Source organism: Diabrotica undecimpunctata, chromosome 9, assembly GCF_040954645.1.
Source record: "Diabrotica undecimpunctata isolate CICGRU chromosome 9, icDiaUnde3, whole genome shotgun sequence".
Lineage (NCBI taxonomy): Eukaryota > Metazoa > Arthropoda > Insecta > Coleoptera > Chrysomelidae > Diabrotica > Diabrotica undecimpunctata.
Window position 1 is genome coordinate 45,342,282 of NC_092811.1, and position 27,667 is coordinate 45,369,948.

The 27,667-nt window shown below is 32.6% G+C and overlaps 1 protein-coding gene across 3 annotated transcripts in view; it reads left to right on the forward strand.

The window, feature by feature from the left end:
* Window positions 1-27,667, forward strand: part of LOC140450061 (proton-coupled amino acid transporter-like protein pathetic) — a 527,271-nt gene that overhangs the window by 363,095 nt on the left and 136,509 nt on the right. The gene's annotated exons all lie outside the window — the stretch shown is intronic.

Sequence of the window (27,667 nt, forward strand, 5' to 3'; positions counted from 1 at the left end):
TGAGCGTGCAAATTTACGCTAGTACTAGGTGTATCCGTATTTGTATTTTGATTGTTAATCGAAGCTTTTTTTGGTTTATCGAAATGTAACAAACTATTGTGTTTTTGATGAAAAATGCGACAGTTGGAAGCGGTGCATTGTAAGACGCGATGATTATTTTTTTTGCGAAATATTTTCTTTATCGAAAGCTCCATAAGACTATTTAGTTGTCGATAAGCACTATGAAAGTTAGTACCATTATCACAAAATACTTGAAATACTCGACCACTCCGAGCGATAAACTATTGCAAAGCGGCCAAACAGGATTCCGCGGTTAAATCACTAGCCAATTCAAGATGCAAAGCCTTTGTGGCACAATATGCAAATAGACAACTGGCTTTTGAGTTCTAACTCCCAGTAGCGAGACGTCGTTATCGGTCCACCATAATCTAACCCACAAATCGAAAAAGGTTTAATGACACCGAGACGAAATTTAGGCAAATTACCCATAGGGGGTTGTAAGGTTTTGGGAGATTGTTTCCAACATCCAATACATTTGGACAATACTAAATTAACGACTTGTTTAGAAGAGTACTCTTAAATCCAGCGTGTAAATACTTCTCATGGTAATGACGAACTAGAAAAGTAGTAAGGCTAGACTTTTTTAATAACAAAAAGGGGTGTTTTTCTTCATACAACAAGACTGAGATAGACGACCACCTACTCTTAGACACTGAGTATTATCATCTAAAAATACTCCCAACTTACGAAATGGTTTTGGAAACGAGTTTGATTGAAAATGTTCTTCAAAATACTTTTCCCATGTAAATCGGACAAGAATAATTAACGAGCTTTCCAATCCTATAAAAGCCAAGAATCCTGACTGTTTCGACTTTTTATAACGAGAGTTGTGCACGAATCGAATCATAAAAGCCAAAATTCTTTGGTTAGAGGTAACAGACCATTTATTTTTTAGCAAACAAGACAAAAAATGTTCCTCACAAATGGAAACAAACACTAAAGTTTTCTTTATATCTTCCAAAGAGGATTTTTCCTGCATTGAGGGAGGTTCCTCTGGAAAAATTAATGGAATAATATGCAAAAACGAAGGACCTGTTAACCAGTCTAATTTTGATAGAAAAGTGACCAGTAGCATACCTCGCAAAGGCGCATTGGCTGCATATTTCGAGATTCAATATATTGCCAAGAATAATTATGACTATGGGTCTGGATATACGAAATGCGATTTGCGACGAAAGTCTTGAATCTCGAGGGTGAACTTTTAATCCAGTACTATACGATTTGATAATCTAACTAAGTATTCACATTCTGAAATATTATATGCTTCCACGACTGTAACACAAACGACATAAGTTTTACCGAATGAACAGCAGCTACAAATTTATTCTAATCAAGGTATTTCATTTCTAAAAATCATGCGGGGGTCTTGACGTATCCATTTCTTTATCAAATTTAGTAGATCTTGTATCAACCATAAACAATTCTCTTTTATCCCACCGCTGTCTACATTTCTTGAAAATAACTTTATTCGAAACACCAACAATATTACAATACTCGTTTACAATAACTCAATGACAACTATATAAAACTTCAAAATCTGAACTACAACTTCTTTTCCGTTAAGCGACTTTTTCTATATGAAATAAATCTCGCGGAACTGTCATAACAAAATATTCAACATTGTTCTATTACTAGACCTTAGCCTTTCATTTAAGGATATAGTACAAATATTTTTGTCCAATCTCTGATCCAGTAAATACATTTTTATGCTTGTATTTTTAACTCTCATTTTAACAAACATACTACGATTCAGATTAGTCCACTTGCTGTCAATTACCAATGAATAGTTTATCAAAACAGCCGATCTCAAATTGCGATATCGACACTAATAGTTGTAAAAAATTCATTTGCGACATGCATTCTACGTTGCCTGTGTTTTCTGCATTTCTCGATGGAATTGAAACATCTGATAGTGGCCTTCATAGGTCGTTTCGTGTTAATTAAAGCTTCCTTTTCGACACCGCTACGACGCCGGGCAAAATTAGTTGATTAAAAAATGTGATTCCGTGAAGAAATTTATTAATGATGAATGATAATTGCTAGTTTAATTTATTCATGAATATGCTGTCGCATCAAAATGTTAAAAAGCGAAATTAACAAACATGTTATTTGCTCGATGACAATACTCATGAAGATTAAATTAAATTTGGAAAAAGACACCATAAACTTTTAAGAAACGATAAATATCTATACTTATATATATATATATATATATATATATATATATATATATATATATATATATATATATATATATATACAATGCAAAAGTCTAGGGATATTTTTATAAATAGACGTATTTTGTTTATCTGTAATCAACTTAAAAAAAGTAATATAAAATTTGTAGTTTAAATTGTTGTTTAATATGTCAAAAACCATAAATTGCAACAAAAAAAAACAGAAAATTGGAGCAAAACAAATATATTAAAAATCACTCATGTTTCACATACCACCATAAAATGTCAAAAATACGAAAAAATATAAACTTAAAATAAACTATGGCCACCACGTTGGTTTATCACAGCTATACATCTACTGTTCATGCTCCGAATCACATTGTTAATGTCTGCTTGAGGTAATTGTGTCCATTGTTCTCTCAGAAGCTCTTTTAATTGAAACTCATTGTAGATATTGCCCATATGTGGAGTAATTCTTCGTTGAAGCATGTCCCATACATGCTCAATGGGATTCAAGTCCGGTGATTGTGCTGGCCACGGTAATACATCAATACCCTCGTTATGGATTATCATGCATAAAGTAAAAATTTTCTCCAACAGCTGCAGCAAACGGGCGCACAACAGGTTCAAGAATAGTGTCCAAATATTGCTGACTTGTGAGAAAGCCACGTGGGAAAACGAGGTCAGTTCTTCCGTCAATCATGATTTCGTCCCATCCCATTAATGTACCACCTCTGTATGCATACACTTCTTGAAGATGTCGTAATCGTTCTCCATCTCCAGGTCGTCTCCAAACTCTTGTCCGACGAGAATCTGAATGAAATCCATATCTAGACTCGTCACTAAACAAAACTGTGGCCCAGTCATTGTCAGTCCAATTCTGAAACTCTTGACACCAGGTTAATCTTGGAGCGCGATTGCATCTAGATAGAGGTGGACATCTCAGTGGTCGCCGACTACGAAGATTGGCTTCATGGAGACGATTCCTCACAGTACTGCTGCTAATAGTTACATTATGTGCAAGCTGTAATTCATTAACCAGCTCGGGTGCTGTGATTGTTGGCTGCCTTCTGGCATTTAAAATTAAATATCGGTCTTGAGCGACGGTTGTAGAACGACCACGTCTTGGATGTTGCTCGACTGGACTCGCAGTGTCTCTAAACCGACGCCACAAACGACTTTGGGAGACGACGCTTTGGGAGACACCCAGCTGGTCAGCAACTTGAGTTTGTCGCATACCAGCTTGAAGGAGGCCCACGGCTCTATTCATCTCGTCCAACGTTAAATATTGTCGTTGCATGGTAAAAAGACAATATCTTTAACTCACCTATTAAGCAAGAATGGTATAAAGTGACTAAAATTAAAAATAAACAAAATATAAAAATGTTGATTTTCATGTTTTATTTTAAAGCAAATTTATATGGTCATGAAATTTCTGTCATTGGTATTGTCAAATTATTAAAATATCCTTAGACTTTTGCGTTGTGTATATATATATATATATATATTTATTTATTTATTTATATATATATATATATACATATATATATATATATATATATATATATATATATATATATATATATATATATATATATATATATATATATATAGAGTGGACCAAAAATGTGGAAACGTCTAATTATCCCTTGAATGGATGGTCCAAATTATACAAAAATAGAGATACACTTATTTTGCATTATGAAGATTTGAAATTTGATGTTTGTAACTTTGCCAGATTTACCATTTTATGGTATCATTAGTAACTTTGAGTTTTAAATACCACACCCTCTACAGGGTGACTCATAACTATTGGGACATAGACTAAGGACAGGTTATTTGGACCAAAATATGGCTATTGGGCCAAATATGCCTTAATAAAATGTTTCTGAGAAAAAAGATACAGGGTGTTAAAGTTAATTTTTGTTTTTCTTTTTTTGCTAATAGTTTCCCTGTATATTTATAAATTGCTATCAAAATTGGCACAGAGGCATAATCTTAGACAAGAAATAGTATTTTATTTACAATTTTACGTTTTGTCATAGAGGGCGCCACGTGAATCATTCCTAATGATCAAATTGAGTCTAAACTTTTTCTGATGAAACTTTTTAGTAATTTTTATTAGAAAATATGACGTAAACATCATTTTTACGTAAAATTGGTACTCCTGTTTAAACATGATAATTTCAACCGTTTTCGATAAAAACGCAGTCGAACTGCTTATAGTTTTAAAAAAGGATTTCAAATATTATTTCATTTATGAAAAGTATGCTTTGAACTGTCAGATAATTGTTGTTGGTAAATGTCATTTGTTCAGAGCAAATTATTTTTAATGTGACAGTGTAGTGTAATGTTGCATTTTTTTAAAAGTAATCATTACTTTTTTTTATTGAAATGCCTCGTCACAATCATTTTACTAATGAAGAAATGCGAGATATGATTTGCGTATACGCACAAGAAAATTTTTGCGGCTCGGCAGCCAGAAGGTATGGAATGTTATACGCAAACAGAAGGCAACCAAATCACAAAAGTTTTGCAAGATTATATCGTAGTGTAGGTGAAACTGGGTCATTTCACACTAAAAATCGGGGTGGTCGACCGAAACAAATCACACCTAATCAAGAAGATGAACTTTTGGATCGAGTAGATGAAAATCCTGAAATAAGTTCACGACATCTATCAGCAGCAACAGGAGTAAGTCGTCTATTATTAGAATTCTAAAAAAAAGAGAACCTCTATCCCTATCACTTCACTCTTGTTCAAAATTTACTTCCAACAGATCTTCCACGGCGGTTACAGTTTTGCCAACGTATTCTAAATAAACATCGCAATGACAGACACTTACTTAAGAATATTATGTTCACCGACGAAGCAACTTTTACCAGACGAGGGGTTTTTAATTAGCGAAATACTCATTACTGGGAAGAAGAAAACCCGCATGCTATTAAAGCTAGACATTTTCAGCATGAGTTTAAATTGAATATTTGGTGTCGCATTATAGGCGACCAACTACTAGGGCCTTATGTTCTTCTTCCGAATGTAAATAGAGATTCTTATTTATTCTTTTTGGAAAATACTCTTAGTGATATTTTAGTTTCAGTTTCACCTAAACTACGATATAATCTTGCAAAAGTTTTGTGATTTGGTTGCCTTCTCTTTGCGTATAACATTCCATACCTTCTGGCTGCCGAGCGACCGCAAAAATTTTCTTGTGCGTATACGCAAATCATATCTCGCATTTCTTCATTAGTAAAATGATTGTGACGAGGAATTTCAATCAAAAAAAGTAATGATTACTTTTAAAAAATGCAACATTACACTACACTGTCACATCAAAAATAATTTACTCTGAACAAATGACATTTACCAACAACAATTATCTGACAGTCCAAAGCATACTTTTCATAAATGAAATAATATTTGAAATCCTTTTTTAAAACTCTAAGCAGTTCGACTGCGTTTTTATCGAAAACGGTTGAAATTATCATGTTTAAACAAGAGTACCAATTTTACGTAAAAATGATGTTTACGTCATATTTTCTAATAAAAATTACTAAAAAGTTTCATCAGAAAAAGTTTAGACTCAATTTGATCATTAGGAATGATCCACGTGGCGCCCTCTATGACAAAACGTAAAATTGTAAATAAAATACTATTTCTTGTCTAAGATTATGCCTCTGTGCCAATTTTGATAGCAATTTATAAATATACAGGGAAACTATTAGCAAAAAAAGAAAAACAAAAATTAACTTTAACACCCTGTATCTTTTTTCTCAGTAACATTTTATTAAGGCATATTTGGCCCAATAGCCATATTTTGGTCCAAATAACCTGTCCTTAGTCTATGTCCCAATAGTTATGACTCACCCTGTATATTGTACCTTAATTTTTCCACTTCAGTACCAGTTCAACTATGTATAAAATACTTTCGATTTTATGTAATCTGGTAATTATTCTAGAGTTAGATTATCAAAACAAACAAAATTTTGCTGTTTTTTTTTTCTAAAAACTTTTTAAATTTAAAAAGTATATTATAAATATTGTGCGTACTAGTTAATTCGGCTAGTGCTTTTTATATTTTATAAATAATACACCGCAAAAAGCCGAAGATTGCTGAAATATTTTGAGATATAATGTTGGGGTTTTAATGACCAATAATTGTAGCTTTTTTTTCCTAGATCTCGGTTCTAATGAAAAGCAAATAATAGAGTGTTCTTATGTTTGTACGAAGATTTGCTAAACTAGAAGAAGAAATCGCCAGTCTCAAAGAAATGATTACATTAATGGAAAATAGCAACTTATAGACCACAGCCAATTCTGTTTTTATGAAGTGCAGCAACGTATAGAACGAGCTCATAATCTATGTAAATTCTCAGGTGTGTAAGGTCTTTCGTTTACTTGGCTTACAGTAGGATGAATCCACCGTATTACATGTCCAAGTTGGCAAAGTGTCCAATTCCAATCAAGCTAGACCAGTAAAAAACATATGTAATGTTAACGCGGTGCGAAATACTGGTTATACAATCTTATAGAAGGATCAAACAAAGATAGAACAAGACGCTCACTACACATCTAAAAAGGAACTAGATAAAAGAAACTCTGTTAGCGATGAAAATCTATGCATTAGATACCACAGTAGTGTACCTACAGTTTGTAAAGTTGAACAGCAACAAAACTAATATGCTTCCTGTTAATAGTTTTTTATCAAAATGTTGGAGACATTCGTACAAATATTTTCGAAATCCTGAAAAGTATTTCCTGCTGCTTGTACAACATAATTATTTTACTGAAGAGTAACTTAAATGATAACATAACTGACTGTGAAATTAAATGTGATGGTTTTAGCATCAACAGATGTGATAGATCTCAGAGTGTGTACTACAACAAACAAACAGTTTGTACAAACTAAAAGCTCAAACCATTAGTATTTATGAAGATCGGGTTAAGCAAATATCTCTAGGAAAATGTTGTTCTGCAATACTCAACACAGAATATCTATGTTTTTGGTGATTACAGTTTTCCCAATGCATCATGGGAGAATGATGAGTTTGGACTGATGATATATTGTCCTACAGGTGATCCAGCTGTGAATATTGCTCAACCCTTCGGTTTTTTTAAATTGTCAACATAATAGTATTTAAAATAATCGTAATGTTTTGTAGATTTAGCTTTTTCTAACGTTAGGGAGCTAAATATCTTAAAAGCAAGCGATCCCCTTGTAGATCCAGCAAGCCATCCATCATGTGGTTTATGAAAGTTGCTTTAACCTCGATGTGAAAGAAACAAATAAAAATAAGTTGGTTTATGATGAGTTGTTTTATGATTTTTGGAATAGCGATTACATAGCGCTTAACAACTTCCTTGCTTCCATAGACAAGCAGGCATGTATGGTTGATGATATTCATCATCATCAATGGCGCTACAACTCTTCGTGAGTCTTTGCCGCGTTTACTTTTGCCTTCCATGTTTGTCGGTCCTGTGCCAGTAATTCCCATTGTCGCACTCCCATCTTCTCTAGATCTTCTTTGACTGCATCTTTCCACCTTTTTCTAGGCCGCCCTACAGACCTTCTTCCCTCTGGCCTTTCCCAGAACACGTTGTTTATAAGGCGATTGCCGTTACTGCGTATCACATACCCTGCCCATCTGAGTCTATTGGCCTTTATATATCTGACTAGATTTTCTTTTCCGAATAGAGACTCTAGCTCGTTATTGTATCTGCCGCTTGATGATATTGATGTTGCTTTAAAATTATTCTATAAAGTTCTTTCTATAGGAATTGCTTACTTTGTTCCATTAAAGAAAAAATAGGACTTTTCCCAAGTGGTTCTATGCTGATCTAAGAAGAGTGACTCTAGAGTGATGGAGAACAAACATGCTCACTATATTTATGAATAAGTTACCTGTCAGTATAATAGTCACCTGTTGAGTTAAATAAAATGGTTACAGAAATAAAATTACCAAGATTTTTTATTCAACGTACTAAAAACAACTTTCATATCGTATGATAATTACATTACATACTAACAAATTTTCTTGTTTTTCAGGTAAGTCCGTAAATTACTAGAAGAAAAAATTTTAAGAGGAGACTATATGGATTTTAACTAAAGAAAATAGGTAAATATTAATCAAACTATTAACAAATTCCGCAAACTAAAGTTTAAAAAAAAAACTATAAATAAATTCAATAACATTCTAGCATATTTCTTAACGTATTTTAATATGTTTACTAGATTATGATAGATAATGAACATAATAAGTTTCGACTACACTGTATTTGTATCATTATGTTAAACGCGTACCGGGCTTTCTCTATTCTTATTCTTATTTCCCAAATGTATTCATTTGACTAGTAAAAATATGTTCCTCGGTAATTGTAATTTTTTTCTACTTGTTCTATTTGTTCACGCCTTATAAACAAATTTATCTAACAGATATGCTTCTTGGTAATTATCTGAATTTTGATTTTCTTTGTATTGTATAATACTAATATTTTATTTTTATTTGCAGTTTTTTAACATTTACTTTAATTTATTTACAGTCTTTTAACACTAACATTAAACACAATTAATTTATAACATTCTATTTACTTCACGCTACAAATATATTTATTAGACTAACCATCTACAATTGTAATTTCTCTATATATATTTTTTATTCCGTTGTTCTGGAATTTCAACAATGTCTCCCAAGTCTCGGCAAGTTTCTAGGCCCCCTCGTGACGTCAGAGTGCCTTTACTTGGTAATATCTAACACCTGTTTTATCGTTCACATAACATGAATCTGTGGAATCATCTTAGACAAACACGCAGCTTCTTCGAACCAAAACCAAAGAATATAGACGCTTATATATTCTTTGCCAAAACATTGCCGATATAGTGGGGATCAGCAGCGTAGCGATGACCGTTGTTCTTTGTTCCGACTATTTCGTTCTCAAGGAGTTTTTTAACTACATCTTTCGAGTAGATGTTGAGAAAGACAAGCTGTTTTGAGACAATAAACAGCGCTGTCAAACACCTCTTTTGGTTTTAATTGATATCAATGTTTTTATTTTTAAGCAATTGCGTTAATTACTTATGGTGTACTGTATAAAATGCTTTGTTATAGTCTACAAAACAAACAAACATGTCTTGGTTTAAGTCTAAGCATCTGTGTAAAGATTAAATTAACTCGGCGTCACCCAGGTGAAAAATGTGTGTATAATAACCCAAGAGGGGTATTATTGACCCCATTTAAAATTAACTGCTAGCTAACTAATGCTAATCCCAGATCTTCCAGGAATATACGACGTTTCTTTGAATAGTTACTAGTGTTTGTTCTGTAAATTACCTGGCTGTTGATTCTAGCTGTGTCCATTAGTGAAAAAAATATTCTTAGTGGCCACCTTCTACAATTACGAGCTATTCTGTAACTTCTTGTCAACTCATCCACCGTATCAACCCCTCCTTTTGTAAAAGTTTTAGAAACTTATTATTTCTGGTAAAAGTCTCTCGTCGATAGATTTATCTATTTCATCATCGTGATGAAGTGATGATAATAAAATCACGTTTTTCCCTTTTTTTGGTACAAAGGATACCATAGTTATATGTTCCTGAAATCCAAATACCGAGGACTGTGGTTGTCTGTTCCTAATCTGTATAAATTCTGAGGGAATCTCTCGCTTGTTTTTCCTCATAGTTCCTACTGAAGTTAAACTATGTCGTTCACGCAAAATTTTTACAAGTTCGTAAGAGGTATACCAATTAACGAAAGTGATATTTCGATTTTTACCAGAAATGGGTACTATCAGTCTTTGGACAATTTCAATAGGTTTATTTCTTATTTGGTACGACCCATCTGGCTGGATCCCTGCATAAATTTCCATATTAAAAACATAAAAAGTATGGGAATCTACTAGGGCCTGAATTTTTATTCCGTATTTCGCGGACTTATTTGAAATATACTGTAGGAATGAGCAACGCCCACGAAAATACTCTAACTTCTCTTCAATAGTCAAGTACTGTCCTGGTGAGTAAGCTTGTTGACAATTTGCGACAAATTTTCAAAAACTGCCGTAATCGGAGCCAACTTATCAGACTGTTGCCTTTCTTGTCGATTGTCTACATTATCGAAACGTAACCACTGCAATAAAAATGTAAATCTATTGAGTGCCATCACTGAACGAAATATGTCGATTCCTGTACCATTTGTTCGTCAAAGGTCTTCTAGATTACGATGAACATTTCTATATACATCCGCTAAGTAAAGGAGGCCAATAATGTGTTTATTTCAACAATATTGGTCCTGCTACAATATGTTTTATCTTTGTAGGCTAGCGCTTTTTTATCCGTCAATACATTGGTGCAGACCGTGATACCTTCAAGCATTTCTTCATCAAAAAAAGAAACCAGCAATCTAAAAGAGTTTTAGTGTTTTTAGCATATAGTTTGGATCCTGATAAGTTCGAAATTATGTTCTCTGCCCTCGTTCTAACTGATTTATTACTATGGTTTTCTCCATTTTGTTTTGGAATCCCTACCTAAATAATTAAGATATATTTTATCTTCTTTTCGCTTATTTTCAAATTCCAATACTTCTAGTTCCTCAATTTCTTTATTTTGTTCACCTTCAGACCGATTACTTATCTGATTAATTTCGTTTTAATCGTCGGAGTCCATAATTTCGTACGCATCATCTTCGAGTTCCTGCCAAAGTGCCAATAATTTGGCTTGTTCTTTTTCGTAATTCATTCTAGAGAAAAAAGTTTATATGTACAACAAATAACTCCACGAATTAAAATTGCCTTAGTTACCTTGCGAATTAAAATTGTGTCTTCGTCACCCAGATGGGGTCTAATCGGATTGCAGAACACTGAACTCACTTTGACGATCAACTTATAACTGAAATTGGTTCAGAATACCCAACGACAACATGTTTTAGGAAGCTATAGGCAACCAATAAAATATCCGTGTATTAACCATAGAATGATGCTAGTTCTAAGTGTGTTGGGGGTATCATTAGACCCCACCTGGGTGACGCCGGGTTAAATAATTAAAAGCAAATAGTGCAGCTCTGGTTCCGAGTCCGTTTCTAAAGCAAATTATGTGTGTCCGATATCAGCTTCTAATTTTTTGTGTATTCGAAAGGATATAATTTTTACCAACTAGTAACTCAGGCTGGGATTTCAGAACGTTGAAACTATTAGCAGCAAAAACATATATCCGCCATAAAAATATATAGGATTGGGCCGCCAAGCAAACAGGATGTTCTTCGAATTATTGAGGGTGTCATGTAATGGCGGCCAACTATATATTCTGGTTTTAGAACACATACCATAAATCCATAGCTATTTAGATAATCTTGGACCAATAAACATAGTTCTGGCAATATTTGAGAAATAAAAGAGAAAAGGAATTTTTCGGCTTACCTCGTCAAGAGACCACTCAACCAAAATTGGTCCTGTATGCTGGACATTAAGAGACAGCAAAGAGAGATGAATTGCCGGGAGGTTATGAACGCTTGGATTTTGAGGCCAAAGTCGGAACTACAGTTGGATTCTTGAGGTAATTTAGGTCCTTCCGCACTCGGCGGATAGATGGTGTGAGCAACAATAATTTGAATATTTACTAGAAGCATGATTTCGTAATTGTAGTTTGGATATGAACATTTTGCTAATGAAACTGAAAGACATGTAGGTCGTCAACGTTCAAATAATCCTTGAGAGGATCGGTATGTGGTAGGAACCCATTGGGACTTTGGAAGATACCCACATTATTGTATGTGGCCAAACTTACATATAGAAATAAATTACAAGAATACCAGAAGCCTGCATACCAGACCATTGAGGGTTCCTATGCTACGTCATGGAAATCGCGGACTCAGATTAAGGTGGATAGAATAATATGTACATTGGGGCTTACAAGAATGGAGTTGTGTGTAATTTACAGATGTAGCTAGGTTTTGTCCCTATCCCGATTCAAGAAGAGTGATAGTTTGGAGAGGACCTGGTTGACAAGAAAAACTCAGGCATGTACTGGTTCATTTATCTAGTAGTCTACAAGTTATGATGTGGAGTGAAATAATTTTTTATATGCGAACTATTCCCTATTTATGGAAGGCACTTTGAATAAATCTCAATATATTGATCATATCTTAGAATCTGTTAACCTTCCATTTGCCACTGCTACAGGTCCTGATTTGCATTACATGCAGGATAATGCTAGGCCACATACTGTAGCAACAGTATTGGTTTCATAATGAGGGCATGTTTCAGAGACGGTTCATACTAGACAATGAGGGCTATGATGTATCGTTTATGTGAAATAATTACATGCTGTAAACTCCGATTTTAACACATTTATGTAAAAATTTTCAAATCGGTATGATGTAAGAACTACGTATAACGGGTTGCCTACCTTGATATGTAATTTATCTATATGTAAATGTAATTTTTAAGCTGTCTAAAATTAGGTGCCGTTTTCGCTCTTAGTTAGGTTATGTTATTGTATGTAATTTGTGTATAAAAATAAATAGTGCTTACTGGCAAAATAGTCAAGGAGGGCTAAGAAAGTAGCCCAATTGTGAGAGGAATTTGCTATCATGGTAAATACAGTAGATGGTGGCCCTAAAAAACAGGAGAACAATGAAGACATGTAAGAAGATTAATTTATGTTACTATCAAATTTAATAAATGCTAAATTTTTAGGTGTTCAATGAGTGGAAGATTTTGCAACTCATTTCAAAGATTCATCTTGGGGAGCCCCAGATTATAAATACATTGGATTTTAAAAGTAAAGATTAATTATTGATGGATTATGTTTATTATGGTGTATAATATTTTTCAGAAGGAAAAGGAAGTCAACCTGTAAAAATTAAAAATGCAATAGTTTTATTTAAAATTCTATAAACATATCCTTTATAAAATTATATCTTAATTATGGAATAAACTGAATATAAACATTTTTATTTAACAATTTTATAACTCAAAATTTTTTAGCCACTTTGTAATATGTTTCAGATTTTTTGTTTTGTCTTGATCTTTGTGTTATTCTTTTTGATTTTGTAACTAATTGTAACATAAATACCTACATATCATTATGAAATATACTAATTATAAACACTTTTATTTAACAACTTGTTTTTTTTTTTATTTTACAACACCAAAGTTTGCAGCAATAATACTTCTTCATATTCTCTAAGGGTTATGAGCACATTTGGACCATTTTGTAATATATTTTAGTTTGTTTTACCATTATCATTAGTCAACATCAATGCAACACAGGAATATATGTTTCCAGCTTTAACAAGGCTATAATGTAAAACTCTGTGCTTGTGCAAATAATTCTTTAGGACAATCCTCCATTCACCCCTGTGTCTATCAACTCTTCTGTACATTCTAACTCCAATAGATTTTAAATCATCGTCTAAATTGTCTTGATACCTAAGTCTTGGTTTTCTTCTGGTTTATTGGAAAAACCTTTCCAACTGTTGCACCTACCTCTTGCCTGATGAAATGCTCTGCTCTATCCATGTAAGGTATGCTACCGTAATGAATTTTATGTTAGGTTCTATACAACCCAAAGTTGTAATGCTTGTGCTATAAACCTTGTTCTTTGTAGTAGTATATTTTAGGTGTATTTGTAGGTTTACTTTGTGGTATATTTTAGGTTTGCGTTAATTTTTGAAATTGTATTCTTTACTTGTATGTTTTAATTTTCCAAGGGTGTTAACAAATTTTGGACTTCTTTTTAATATATTTTAAATTTGTGTATTTTGAACTTTTTGCAATTAATTGTAACATACGGGTTTTATGTTTTTAAACATTTTTATTTAACAATTTTATAACACAAAGTTTGTATAAATATAAATCATATAATTATAAAATAAACTGAGGATAAACATTTTTATTTAAATATTTTATAACATAACATTTGCAGCGATAACACTTCTTTATATTCTCTAAAGGTTTTCAAAACTTTTCGAGCCAGGTTGTAATATATTTTTATTTTGTTAGTGTTGCGTCATTTTTGTAATTAATTGTAACATACATGATTTATGTTTTTGTTTTTAACAATATATAAACATTTTTAATTTAATATGTTATAATACAGTGTGCAGCAATATAATATCTTCTTATTATCTAAACAGTTTAAAAAATTTTTGAGCCACTTACTAATATGTTTTAGATTGTTTGTTTTGAGCTTTTTGTAATTAATTGAAATATTAACATTTATATCACTAAACTATACTAGATTATAAAACTCTATCATATATATTATAAAATAATGAAATATCACTAAATTGTAAAATTATATTACTAAACTATATTTGATTATAAAACTATATCACTATTTATCATTGTGAAATAAATAAATTATGAAAATATTAATAAGTTTTTGTTTCACTACACAAAGTTTGCAGCAATAACACTTCTTATTCTCTGTGCTTCCAACACCCAACCATTGTTTTGATTTGCCTCCTTTGGAATCATTTCTATGAGAACTACAGGCTGTACTTCATCTTTTTCACCATTTTGGCACAGTGTTCCACTATCCCTGCAGCTATTTATGTTAATACTTTACTAAATGTACTTTGTTCCATTGAAAATAACAGGTTGTTACCAGTACATTTTTGGTAACTTTCATTTCCTACAAAATTAAGTAGGGAGAGAACCTTTAATTCTATTGCAATTTAGTTAGAGCTGGTTATCTATTTCAAATGGGTTATTGGTGTCCCGTAACTGAAGTTGCTCTACATTTACATAATTTCTTTCTGCCACATCATTCAATTCATTGAGTAATAACAAATTTACAAAATCCATTTTTTCAAAAACAAACAAGAAGCCAAAAGTTAGGTTAATTTGAATTATCTGACAGATCTTCAGGATATGACAGAACCGAAAATAACGTTTTATGTAATTTCTGCTGTGGCTTGGTCATTTTACGCATAGCAACGCAGGGCATGATACATCATACCGTTTTTACACATTATGTTTTGAGAACTGTAATCTGATGTACGTTTTCTGAATTTTACACTAGTATGTAATTATTTACGTAAATGATACATCATAGCCCCCATTGTCTTACTCAGTAATGGATCCTATTTCCTCAAAACGAAATTGATAATTTTATTTTAAGCATGCCAAGGAGGTGTCAAGCTGTAAAAGTAATGCTGCTGGAGGAAACACAGATTATTAACATTTACATGCATTTGTTGTTAGATTTGTATGTTTTATATTGACTTTTATGTTAATTTTTTTTATTAAATTAGTGCATTTTTTAACTTTTGTTTGATTATTTCATCATAAGGAAATCAGAGTACACTAAAATTAAGATGAATTCATTGTTGACTAATCAGGCATCTATAACGGTATGTCACTTTTTAAAATCCAATCAAAATTTATGTATATATGAGAAAAAAATCTCCGTGTTTCTTAGACATTTTTTATGTATTTACTTGATAAATAATTATGATATATTATGAAATACATCGTATGTTGGCCTAAATTGATTGGCCTAATTGAATTTGACATCTCGGAGTAATTTTATAATACAGAGCAGTAATATACCGATCAAAAATACTGTATACTGTATAAGATTTCACCCTGTATACACTTTTTTGTGGTTATTTGCGTGTCGTGAGCAATTTAAAGGTGGGGTCCCATTGAATCCAAAGGAACACGTGATCCTACATAAGTCCACTTTGAATTGTTTCATACAGGATATGCAATAAAGGGATTACGGTCCCCTATTTGCATGTACTTCGCATTTGTTTGCCGTATAAGGGGTGAAGAATTTTCTGGAAAAATCAATAATTTTGCACAAACTGTCCCTGCTGTCTGGGGGCTGAAGAAGTCTGGTTTAAATTAAAAAAATACTGGATTCTCAACTGAATAACTGGTCTCAACTGTAAAAATTTTTACACCAAATTATACGTCAAAATGCTACCAATAATGTAAGTTTTTAAAGATTTTTATTTAATATTTTTGCTATAAATCACGATTTTCTAAAAGTAGTGGTTTGTTTCCAAAAAACATCCCGTCTTATATCACTATAGTGTAAGTTTTTTCTGACTTAAATTTTTTATTTATAGACTTGATTTAGTCTAAAATAGATTAAGTTGATAGACTAGATTTTTGTGTATTTAATTTATGTGTGTACGTGTGCGTGTATATATCTGTGTGTATAAAGGCCACAGAAGAGACAAATTCGCATCACAATTCGCATATTGCTTTTACTACAAAGTTAACTAATAAATCATAAACATTTATATCAAAACAAGCGAGAGGATTTGAAACATAGGCTGGTTAAGGAAACTTTAGTAGTTGAATTCAATCAATCAATCAATATTCTTTATTTCATCTGACTTTTACAAGTATTGAAATGCGTCAAATACAATCTATGCTCAGTAAAAACAGTTAACACAAAAACATATAAATTATACACAAAAACATACAAATTGTTAAAAAGATGCCTTCAAGTACATATTTCTCTAACGAATAGAAAGTGTTTACCTTAGTCCTTATATATAAGTCCTTAACTGTTCTCTTCTTCTTCTTCTTTTTCTTCTTCGTCTAGCCATTCACGTCCACATCTGAACATAAGCCTCTTCAAGTCTTCCTTTCCATTGTTTTTTATTGTACGCTACTTGTAGCCAATTTTTTCCGGCAGTCCTTTTCAGATCATCTGTCCATCTCATAGGAGGTCTGCCTCTGGGTCTTTTGTGTTGGTATGGTCTCCAGGTTAAAATTGATCTGTGCCATTTGTTTAGATCGCTCCTAGCTACATGTCCAGCGTATTCCCATTTCAACTTTAATGATTTTTGCACCACATCGGTGACTTTGGTTTTCTGTCTTATCCATGTGTTTGTTTTCTTGTCCTTAAGTGATATACCTAGCATTGCTCTTTCCATCGCGTGTTGAGTGACTCTAAGTATATTCATATTCTTTTTTGTGATTGTCCATGTTTGTGCCGCATAAGTTAATATCGGAATAATGCATGCATCAAAAACTTTAGATCTAAGATATAATTGAATTTGTTGATTTCTGAGTATATAGTTCTGTTTACCGAATGCTGCCCAAGCTAACTTTCTTCTTCTTTTTATTTCTTCAGTTTGAATTTCCCTATTTAGTATTATTTTTTGTCCTAAGTATATATATTCTTTTTCTATAACTTTATCGTTTATTATTGTCACGGTGTCTTCGGAGTGCATGACTTTTGTTTTGTTTAAATTCATTTTCAGTCCTATTTTAGAAGATTCGGTATGTAGTTCTAAAAGCATGGTTTGCATTTCTTGTAGGTCAGTAGCTATCAGGATTATGTCATCTGCAAATCGTAGATTACTGAGGTAGCGGCCATTGATGTTTATTCCCTTATATTTCCAATTTAGGTTTTTAAAAACGTCCTCCAAAACTAAGGTGAACAGTTTGGGTGATAAAGTATCTCCCTGTTTGACTCCCCTGTTTAATGGTACAGGGTTCGTGTGTTCATTTTCATTTAGGTAGTATGTAGCTGTAGCTTGGTTCATAGTTTCTTTTATTAAGTTAATATATCTGCTGTCTATTCTACAATTTTGCATTGCGTTTATTACGGCCGTGTGTTCTATGGTATCGAAAGCTTTTTCGTTGTCTACAAATGCTAGGAAAACTGGAAACTTGTATTCGTTACATTTTTCTATTAATATTTTTGTGGTTAACAGGTGATCGGAAGTTGAATAGCCTTTTCTAAAACCTGCCTGTTCATATGGTTGGTATTCGTCTAATTTCCTTGTTAGTCGAGTAGTTATGACTTTGGTGAGCATTTTAAACAGGTGTGACAGTAGGCTGATGTGTCTGTAGTTTTCCAATTTTCGACTATCACCTTTCTTGTGTAATAAGATTACTTTAGAGTTGTTCCAGCTCTTAGGGACTTTGCCCTGATGTAAACAACTGTCCACAAGCTTAGTTACAATTGCAATTAGTTCCTTACCTCCTTCTAATATCATATCTGTGGTAATACTATCTTCTCCTGCGGCTTTATTTCTCTTCATGTTTTCCAATGCTGTAGTTACCTCTGAAATTGTTACTTTTGGCATTATTTCTGATCCAACATTTTTTATTAATTTCCGTGCTGGTCTCATCTCATCATCTTGTTGATGTGTTCTGTAAAGTTCTGTGTAAAATTCTTCTATTCGTGTCAGTATGTTTTCTCTAGTTGTGATTTCATTTTCGTCTTTTCCCATTAATGATATCATCTGACGTCGTCCTAGTGTCGGTCTGAGACATTTCATACTCTTATTTTTTTCAATAGTTGTTGTTATTAATTTTTCGTTTTCTTTTCTTTTTTGTTGTCTGATTCCTTTTCTAATCTGCCTATTAAGTTCTCTATATTCGTCGGTTCCCCTTTTGTTAGATTTATTTAAGATCTTCCTTCTTTTTATTTGTTGTAATATTTCTTTGTCTAATTCATTGTATGTTGTTTTTGGTTTTTTCAGTTGCAGAAGGCTTTTATTCACTGTTTCGGTAATAAGGTTATTCAAATCATCAATATCATTGGAGTTTATCTGTTGCATGCTAACTTGATTTAATGCATGCGCTATCTTTTTATTAAATTCACTATTTTTGATTTCTTCAGATTTGTCTCTTTACAGTCCATTTGTATCTTTTTTCATGTATTCATTTTCTTTCTAGTTTTTTGTTAATTATTAGTTTTGTTCTTATTAGTCTATGATCGCTTCCTAGGTCAAACTGATTTAATACTGATACGTCTTCTACTAGGTTTCTATTCTTCGTTAAGATATAATCTATTTCATTCTTTGTCTTTTTATCGGGACTCATCCATGTCCATTTTCTGCTTGGTTTTTTATTGAAAAAGGAGTTCATTCAGTACATGTTATGTTCATTCATGAAATTAAGAAGCATTTCTCCTCTATCGTTTCTTTTCCCGTAGCCATAGTTACCAATTAAATGTTCGTAATCTTCCTCTTTTTGCCCAATTTAGCATTAAAATCTCCTAATAGTATTTCGTAATTTGCTTTATTTGTATCTATAGCTGTCCTTATTTTATCATAAAATATTTCTACTTCTTCATCGCCGTGGCTTTTGGTCGGAGCGTATACTTGGATCGCTTTCAGAGTGGTTCTTTTATTAATCCTGATGATGAGATATGCTACTCTGTCTGATATGGGCTTGAATTCTTCGATACACTGTGTGAGGCTTTGTTTTACCAAGAATCCCACTCCCGTGTATTCGCCACCTTTATGCATAAAATGTGTGCCATTTTTTAGTATTATATACTCATCACTTTTTCTTCTGGTCTCGCATATACCAAGGATATCCCATTTTATATCCTTTAGTTCACTTTCTATTTTTGGGAATCTATTGTCGTCCGTCAGTGTTCGAATATTGTAGGAGCATAGCCAAATTGTCATCTTGTGGCAGCCGGGTCTTACCCAGGGATTCTTAGCACCCCCCCTTCCGTTAGTTGTTTGATCGCTGCCGTGATCAAGTCTTTGGGAAGTGCTGGGCACTGGAGGCCTTTTCTTCGGACCGTTATCTCCTCACGCTGGTCCAGTGCGGGTTGAGGAGGGAAGGGAAGGATTTGGGTAGGTCTGGGTTGGTGGGTAGGATTTAGGGCTTAGGATCCGTTTCTCTCCCGGAAGAGGATTGGGAGAAAAAGCCGAGCTCGCGTGGGCAGGGGCGCATCCCTGAAGCTGACCTGTCTTTACCGGGATCGTAAAGAGTGTCTACCCGCTACCCATACTGTTCTCTTAAATACATGAATATTTGACTCTTTAACATAATTAGGTAATTTATTATACAAACGAACGCATGTTGGGTAAGGACCCTTGCCCACAACGTTCAAGTGACGAACAGGAGTCACCAAATCATTTCTGCAACGAAAATTGTAGCAACTCATTAAGGAAACATCATTTCTGCAAATAAAATTGCATCTATGTGACTTTACATAAACAACACAAATTGAAAATATACAGCGAATTTACAGTTAAAATATTTAATTGTTTAAAAACTGGTCTACAGGAATCCAAGCGCCTTCTAAACGTCATGGTACGAATAATTTTTTTTTTGAAGAACGAGCACCTCATTAATTCGCGAGCAATTTCCCCAACAAACTAAGCAATATTGCAAAATTGACTGTACATGAGCAAAATAGTAAAGTTTTAAGATATCTAGGGAGACAAAATTCCTAAGTAGCCATAAAACATAACAGTGCACAGACAATCTTCCCACTACATAATCAAATTGAGAGCTCCAAGACAAATAAGAATCCAGGTAAACACCTAACAACTTAGTGGAGTGGGTATTTACCACTGACCCATTGTCAAGTTTTACTAATGGACTCATCTGCATAGTAGAAGGTGAAAAGGTTACCATATTGGTCTTTGATCCATTTAAGATTAGGGCATTATTTAAATAGTAATGAGTCATACTTTTTACAAGACAGTTTGCTTTTTGTGCTACATGAAAAAAATTATTAGAATCTAGTGCAACTGTGGTATCGTCAGCAAATTGAGTGACATAACAGCCTGATTGCTGTTCCACGTTTTCTACTCGCACACTTATTGCGTCAGAAAAATTATCTAATTGATTCCGAACCAAACATGCTGAGCTATTGTTTATCAGGACACTTTCTTCTGAAAAAAATATTATATTCCCATTTACATTGACCTTACTTTTTTGAAACTTTTTCGATAAAAAGGTGTGGATCCACTTTAATGCAGTTCCTCTAACACCACTATGATAAAGTTTTTCCAGCAGTATTGAATGATTTACAGTTTCAAAAGCTCGTGCTAAGTCAAAAAACAAACAGATAACTTTATTACAAGACAATATACAATATAAATCACTAAAATTAGACAAAAAGTTTTTTAATTGTACTGTTTTAATATGCTATAATCTAAATTAAATGACTTTGTAAACAATTAGGTATTAAGATAATATGAAAATTAAAGAAGGTGTTTTTCTTACTTTTATGGAAAATTTTATTGTGCTCCTTATTACCGTTTATTGGTACGGAGGTTAAGGCTGTTAACTCAGTATTACTATGGGTAGTATTTTCAAGTGAAGTGGATAATTTTGTATGTCTTCTAAACTAACTTTTTGAGCACGTGGACTAGGGCTATAATATGAAGATATTTCATAATCTATTTGCTCTCAGCAGTACGTTGGCTCTGGTGTCCAAAATTATATTCCTGAGTTTTCAACGGAGGCACAGAAGATAATTCATGTTCTAAAAAATATACTCAGCTACTTATTCTTTTTTTTATCCCAAAATATACGAAACCTAAAATAACCTTACAAAACTAACAGCAACTAATATCTTTGCCGCCAATTAAGTGACAAACAACATAATAATTAATAGAAATTCTAAAAAAGTAAACAAAAACTGCGCTTGTTAAATTATTGATATTCTTGAGTTAAGAAATAAATTGTTTTGTTAATCTGCTTAAAAATGCCGTGAATAATAAAAATACCAGGTAAAAGCATTGGTCGCCACACTTTTAAAAGGATTAACAAATCAAATTTGCTCTGAACTAAACAATAATTGTTATTGTAAAGGTGTATGTCTGTTTTGTATTGCTTTTAACAATTTTAGGGGTTCTTATTATTTAGTTCACTTACCATTACTGCTATTATTGTTCTCATAATTGCCGTCAAACTCTTTCTTGGGCAATTATAATATACGTTTGTTCCTTAATGACTTAATTTTTCTTAAAAACTTAAAATACATAAAACGATTCACAAGTTTCACAATACATCAATTAATTATCTTCCACTGATCTTAGTAGACTAACAAGAAAAGACCTGTTGATTTATTATCGTTCGTTGCGAGCGGCGCCCCAAACTTATGGAGCAACAGTAAGTTCTATATTTTTACAGCAACGAATTTGGTGAAACAGTAGGATATGTTATCTTAACCTAGTGTTGCGCTGATTGAAAATATACTTTAAAATGTGTGTAACATAAGGTTATGTATTTTATCACGTTAGTGTGAATATTTACACCATACCTTAGTGTTACACTCATTAAAGGCACTCTTTTTGACCCATTTTATGTTGATAACCGAAAATCACTATTTTTTTGGATGTCCTAGTGTTGTTCTAAGACGACGATTTATCGCCTTCCAATGCTGCGTTTTCTTAAAATCGTCTTATATTCTGCTGAAGCTATAAGGTATTTTGTTTCTCTCATCAGTTTTCATAGCTTTCGTAGTTTTTGGTAGTTTTGTATCTGAATTCCATTATTCAGTTTCTTTTGAAAGTCTTCGCAAGATTTCGTCATTCATGAATATCTACGTAAGATATTCTTAGGCTTCTTCTGTAAAGCTACATTATCGCTTTAGTCAGAATGGCTGCCTCTATACCGTATAGGAGTATAATAAATATGTAACATCCAAACATGCACATTTTTATGTAGACACTCAACGTTTTAGCGCAAAAAAATTGTTTCATTTTCATAAATAAGTTATGTGCAATTTCAATTCTGGTTGTAGTACCCCAGTCAAAGCGGAAAAAAGGCTTTATAAAGAAATTTGAAGCCTTTTAAAGATATTTGAAGGTTCTAAAAGGTAAGTAAGGGGTACTGCTGATTTTGCTGTTTTTTTAACAATCTTAAAAAATGAAAAAAATATTTTTTACCTTTACCTTTACCTAGACGCGTAATTATCTTCTTAAAAACTGTGCGTACCATTTTTGGACACAATGTTCATTTTTTTGCTTTAATGAGTCTCAAAAAAGCAGTTGGTACACAAGAACTTCTCGCAGCATGCTGGAGACAAGATGTTTTAACACGTTTTGTTTGTGTTATAGCAAAGTTATGTCCATTTCTGTCTTTATTAATTTTATCATCTTGTACAACGACCTTTCTGTTCTACTTCGGAAAGTTTGTGATTTCTTTCTTGGTTAACACGAAGATCATCCAAATTTTTCATCTGCAGATTTTGAATATAAAATATTTCAGATACGATTTTTTCTCGAAATTTAGTAACACTTATTTTTTATGTCAATTTTTATTAGATGTGTTAAACAAAAGTTCTATATACCATTTAATATTTTTACACACTGCTGGTGAATATGATGCTTTTTGATCAAAGACGTCTATTCGCGTCTATACGTTATTTCACTCAAAGTCTCCGCTGTTTCAAGTAGTTCTGAATCAGCTTATTTTTTATTTAATATTTTACTAATTTTAGAAATTTTACGAATTTTACACAAGAGTAATGTTGTACAAACTTTTTAATTCAGCTTGAAATATTACCACTTCATGTAACCACATATGGTACACGCAGTTTCTGGTAAACATTAACTGTGTACCAGAAATGGTACACGCAGTATCCAAAGTGTTAAAACGTGTCTTATGCATTTTAAAGAAAAATAATTTAAATAAAAGTTGTAGATCATAAAAAGTTCTTTATTTTGTGAGTTTCCAAATTTTTTTTTTTTCATAATGACATGCAATATAACTACTCAAAGTCGTTAGTCAGCAGTTACATTAATTGCATCTGTATCTAAGATTAACTCTCTTTCTGGAATTGGATACCCTAATATTGGTGCTGCGATTAAATGCTTCTTTAAGGTCTCAAAGGCAGTTTGACAGTTTTGCCGGTCTCCATTCCAACAGTAATCTTTTCCTTTCTCTGTAAGTCGCGGTAACGGCTTAGCGATATCTGGAAATTTCTAAATGAACCTCCGATAGTAAATACATAATACAAGGAAACTTCTCATTTGGTGTTTGTCGGTCGATTCTGGCCATTGTTTAATGTAGTCGATTTTTTCCTGATCTACGGTTACTCCTTCTCTGCTGACTATATGACCCAGATAATTGACTTTACTTTAAAATAGCTGACACTTCTTGGGGTTTAACATCAATTGGGCAGGTTTAAGTCGATTTAAAACGTTCTCCAAATTCTTCAAATAGACCTAAAAAGTTTCCCTTAACACGATTATGTCGTCTAAATTCGTGTCTAATGTCGTCGTTTTTAAGATAAACCTCTTAACTCATTTTTGATAAACCTCTCAAATGTCGCAGGAGCATTACAGAGTCCAAACGGCATAACGGTAAATTGCCACAATCCAGTCTGTCTTCTCCCTATCTACTGGGAACATTTCTACCTGCCAGTATCCGGATTTAAAATCCAAAGTAGAAAACGATTTACTTTCACCCAATGTATCCAACGTGTTGTCGATCCGAAGCAAAGGATAACTATCTTTCTTGGTAACATTGTTCAACAAACGGTAGTACACACAGAACCTCGTATTTCCGTCTTTCTTCTTGGCCAAGACCACCGGAGAGACCCATGGGCTAGTAGAAGTTTACATTACCCCGTCTTTTTTTTATTTGCTGAACAATCCTTTCAGCTTCTTGTAGTATTTCTTATTGTCTTTTCTCCTTTCGGTACGAAGATGTCACGATACCGCCAAAGAAATTCCCTTAATTTCCTTCTTTCCACCTGATTTAGATACTGGCCAGCAATTGCACTCATTTGGTCGAATTTGTCGTTGTAATTATCTGATATTGTCGTCTGACGAATTATATATGTCACAGGTACACAGGTTCCTTCTCTTGTCTCTTTATTCTCCTTCAAAATTGTCACCACCCTCAAAATTTAGTACCTCTGGCAAAGTAGTACATTCGTTATATCGGCTTTTTGGATTGCAAGATTCATCTCCAGAGTTAAAAAGTTGCTTAAGCAGATCCATTGTTGAGTCCTGCAAATTTTCGCAAATGTTTTGAAAGTTTTAGACGACTTCATCAGCCATTTTAAGCAAATCATTATCATTAATTGAAGCTCCATAATGAGTACAAACGCCAGCAAGGGATAAAATTTTTGATGCTCTGAACTGTGGATCCATTCTGCAAAAAAATCTAAAATTTATATTCAAAAGACAAATAATTTACGAGAATCAGGAAATATTATTGTACAGGTGCTTTGAAAGCATAGTTTGTTAAAAACGTATATTTCGAAACCAATAATGTGTTTTCCGGTTCAAAATATTCAGAGTTGAATGCAAAGTTTAATTCCAAGTGGTAAAAATAATGAAATAGTGGTAAAAAAAAGAACGCACAAATTTATACTTAAAAGAAATACAATCCCACATAAAAAGCAGAACGCCACGTAAAAGGTATATTAGAAATTTGCTTGAGGTAGAAATTTGCCAACTCTGCGCCGATAAAACTTCGTAAAACTACAAAAATTCATCGAAACTTTATGCTAATTACATACTACTTACTACGATTAAAATTTTGGGAAAATGCTGATTTCAATATTTCATAAATTTTTTTACATACTTTTTAAACTTAAAAAAGCACTAAAATAGGAACCACGTTTTGTTTACAAACTACGATTACTATTTCACTACAAATGTGGGACTTAGGCAAAATGCGTACAGTACATTCAACCAGCTTACACCTCTAACCGATTAACGGAATTCGCAGAAAACCTTTCAATGTAGTAAAAGGCACAGTAAACTGCACTGGCGTTCTCCATAATGTTTAACACTTTGCTAAATTTTAGGTATAAAATAAATATATGTGTTATTAACCCATTGTTCATAGTTTTGTATATTTTGTTATATTTTTTTAATAAATAGTATTCTTGCATAATGTTATTTAACGTAAATTTGTTTCACCCACTTGTTTATTAATTTTTTCTGAAACAAATACTACTGTGCTAAGGATAATTTATATTCAAAGTAGATAGTACTAAAATATCACTTTTAATTTTTGTTAAAAAATACTTCGAAGTAAACTAGAACATTTTGTCAATTTAAATAGTAGTGGTTAGATTGATCATAAGTCTGTTAGAGTGTACCATTTTTGAGACGTCTGCGATTACGGGTTAAAGTTAGGGTTTTAGTAAATATATTTAACTTTTTATTTTCAAATGAAAATAAAATAATTGAGGGAAACATTTTAATTTGTTTATGTACGGTTTCCAACCATTTCTAAACTTTTTATAAAACAATTAAATTACAATCGGCATTCCTAATGATCGTTAGGCTAATTTGCTTAATGTCTTTAGGATCTTTGTAATTGATTATATTATGTGTTACCTCTCAAGCACTACAGTTAGAAAGTTTTTGTCATATTGATCTAAACTCAGTATATTGTAATTCAAACGTGTAGTTTCAAGTGACCATCAATATAGACGTAAGTTGGATATTGATAAATTAATTGCAAATGTACATAAATGAGACATGGTGACATTCATGCAAAGAGACAATGGTGGTGGTTTAGATACTTTACTGGCCAAAATAAAAAAAGACAAGTTTCAGAAATTAAGAGGACTAGCCTTTGGAAAGTGTTAAGAGATTTAGGATTTAAATTCAAAAAAAGAAAATAATGGGTTACTTTTATGCGAAAGGAGTAGTGTGGTTCACAAAAGAATTAAATTTTTGAGAGAATATACTACTGATTACCATGAAAACAGGAATGCAGATATGTTTGTTAAATGGCTTGAAGAGAAACTGTTACCTAGTCTGAGTGAACCACCAGTTAAAGTTTTAGGTAATGCACCTTACTATTCGGAGATTTTGGATAAACAACCAAAACAGTCGTGGAACGTACCGAGCATAAAAAATTGGTTAGTTAAAAATAATATTAATTATCTGGAATACGCCTTCAAATCGGAGTTTCTGTAAATTTCAAAATGTAATAAGAAACCAACAATTTATATAGTTGACCAAATTGTATCAAGTTATGGACACCAAGTACAACGGTTACCGCTGTATCACTGCCAGTTTAATCGCATCGAACACATTTGGGGTATATGTAAAACGTATTATGATAATCACGTTGGATGCGGTGAATATGATGCAGTTATGGAAATATGGCAAGAAGCTCTTAAAACTGCAACTCCAGAAATATGGGCCAAAACTGTAAATAAATGTGACAAATTAATAGAAGAATGGTGGATCCGGAAAAATGAAATTAGTGAAATTATTCCATTGATTGTAGATTTATATAATGATAGCGGTAGTGAATTTAATGACGATGATGATGATATATAAATTTAAATAATCAGTAAGTAAGTACACTATTACTATTACTTAGTATTAAGTAAGTATACTGTTATTTACAAAATAATTGTACAGCAGATTAACTTTTATATTTATACATTCATTATTAGCCACTTAAACAATAATATTTAAAATTCCATTTCAATTTTTGCTCCTCATTTTATACAAATTAACTCTAATTGATAATACAATCAAAAATATTCTAAACAAAGTAAGTAATTAAAAAGATTATGGAGATGTCCAGTGCAGTTTACCGTGCCGTAGAGGTGTAACTTGGTTGAATGTATTGTATTTATTTTTAACGATTAGATTTATGGCGCGTAAATGTTAAATCCGCTTTACATTTACGAGTACTCGAATCCGAGTTACTCTACTCGGAGTGCAACTCGGAAGTATAAACGTCTACTCGGAGCCTCTTGTCACTCGGATCCGAGCTCG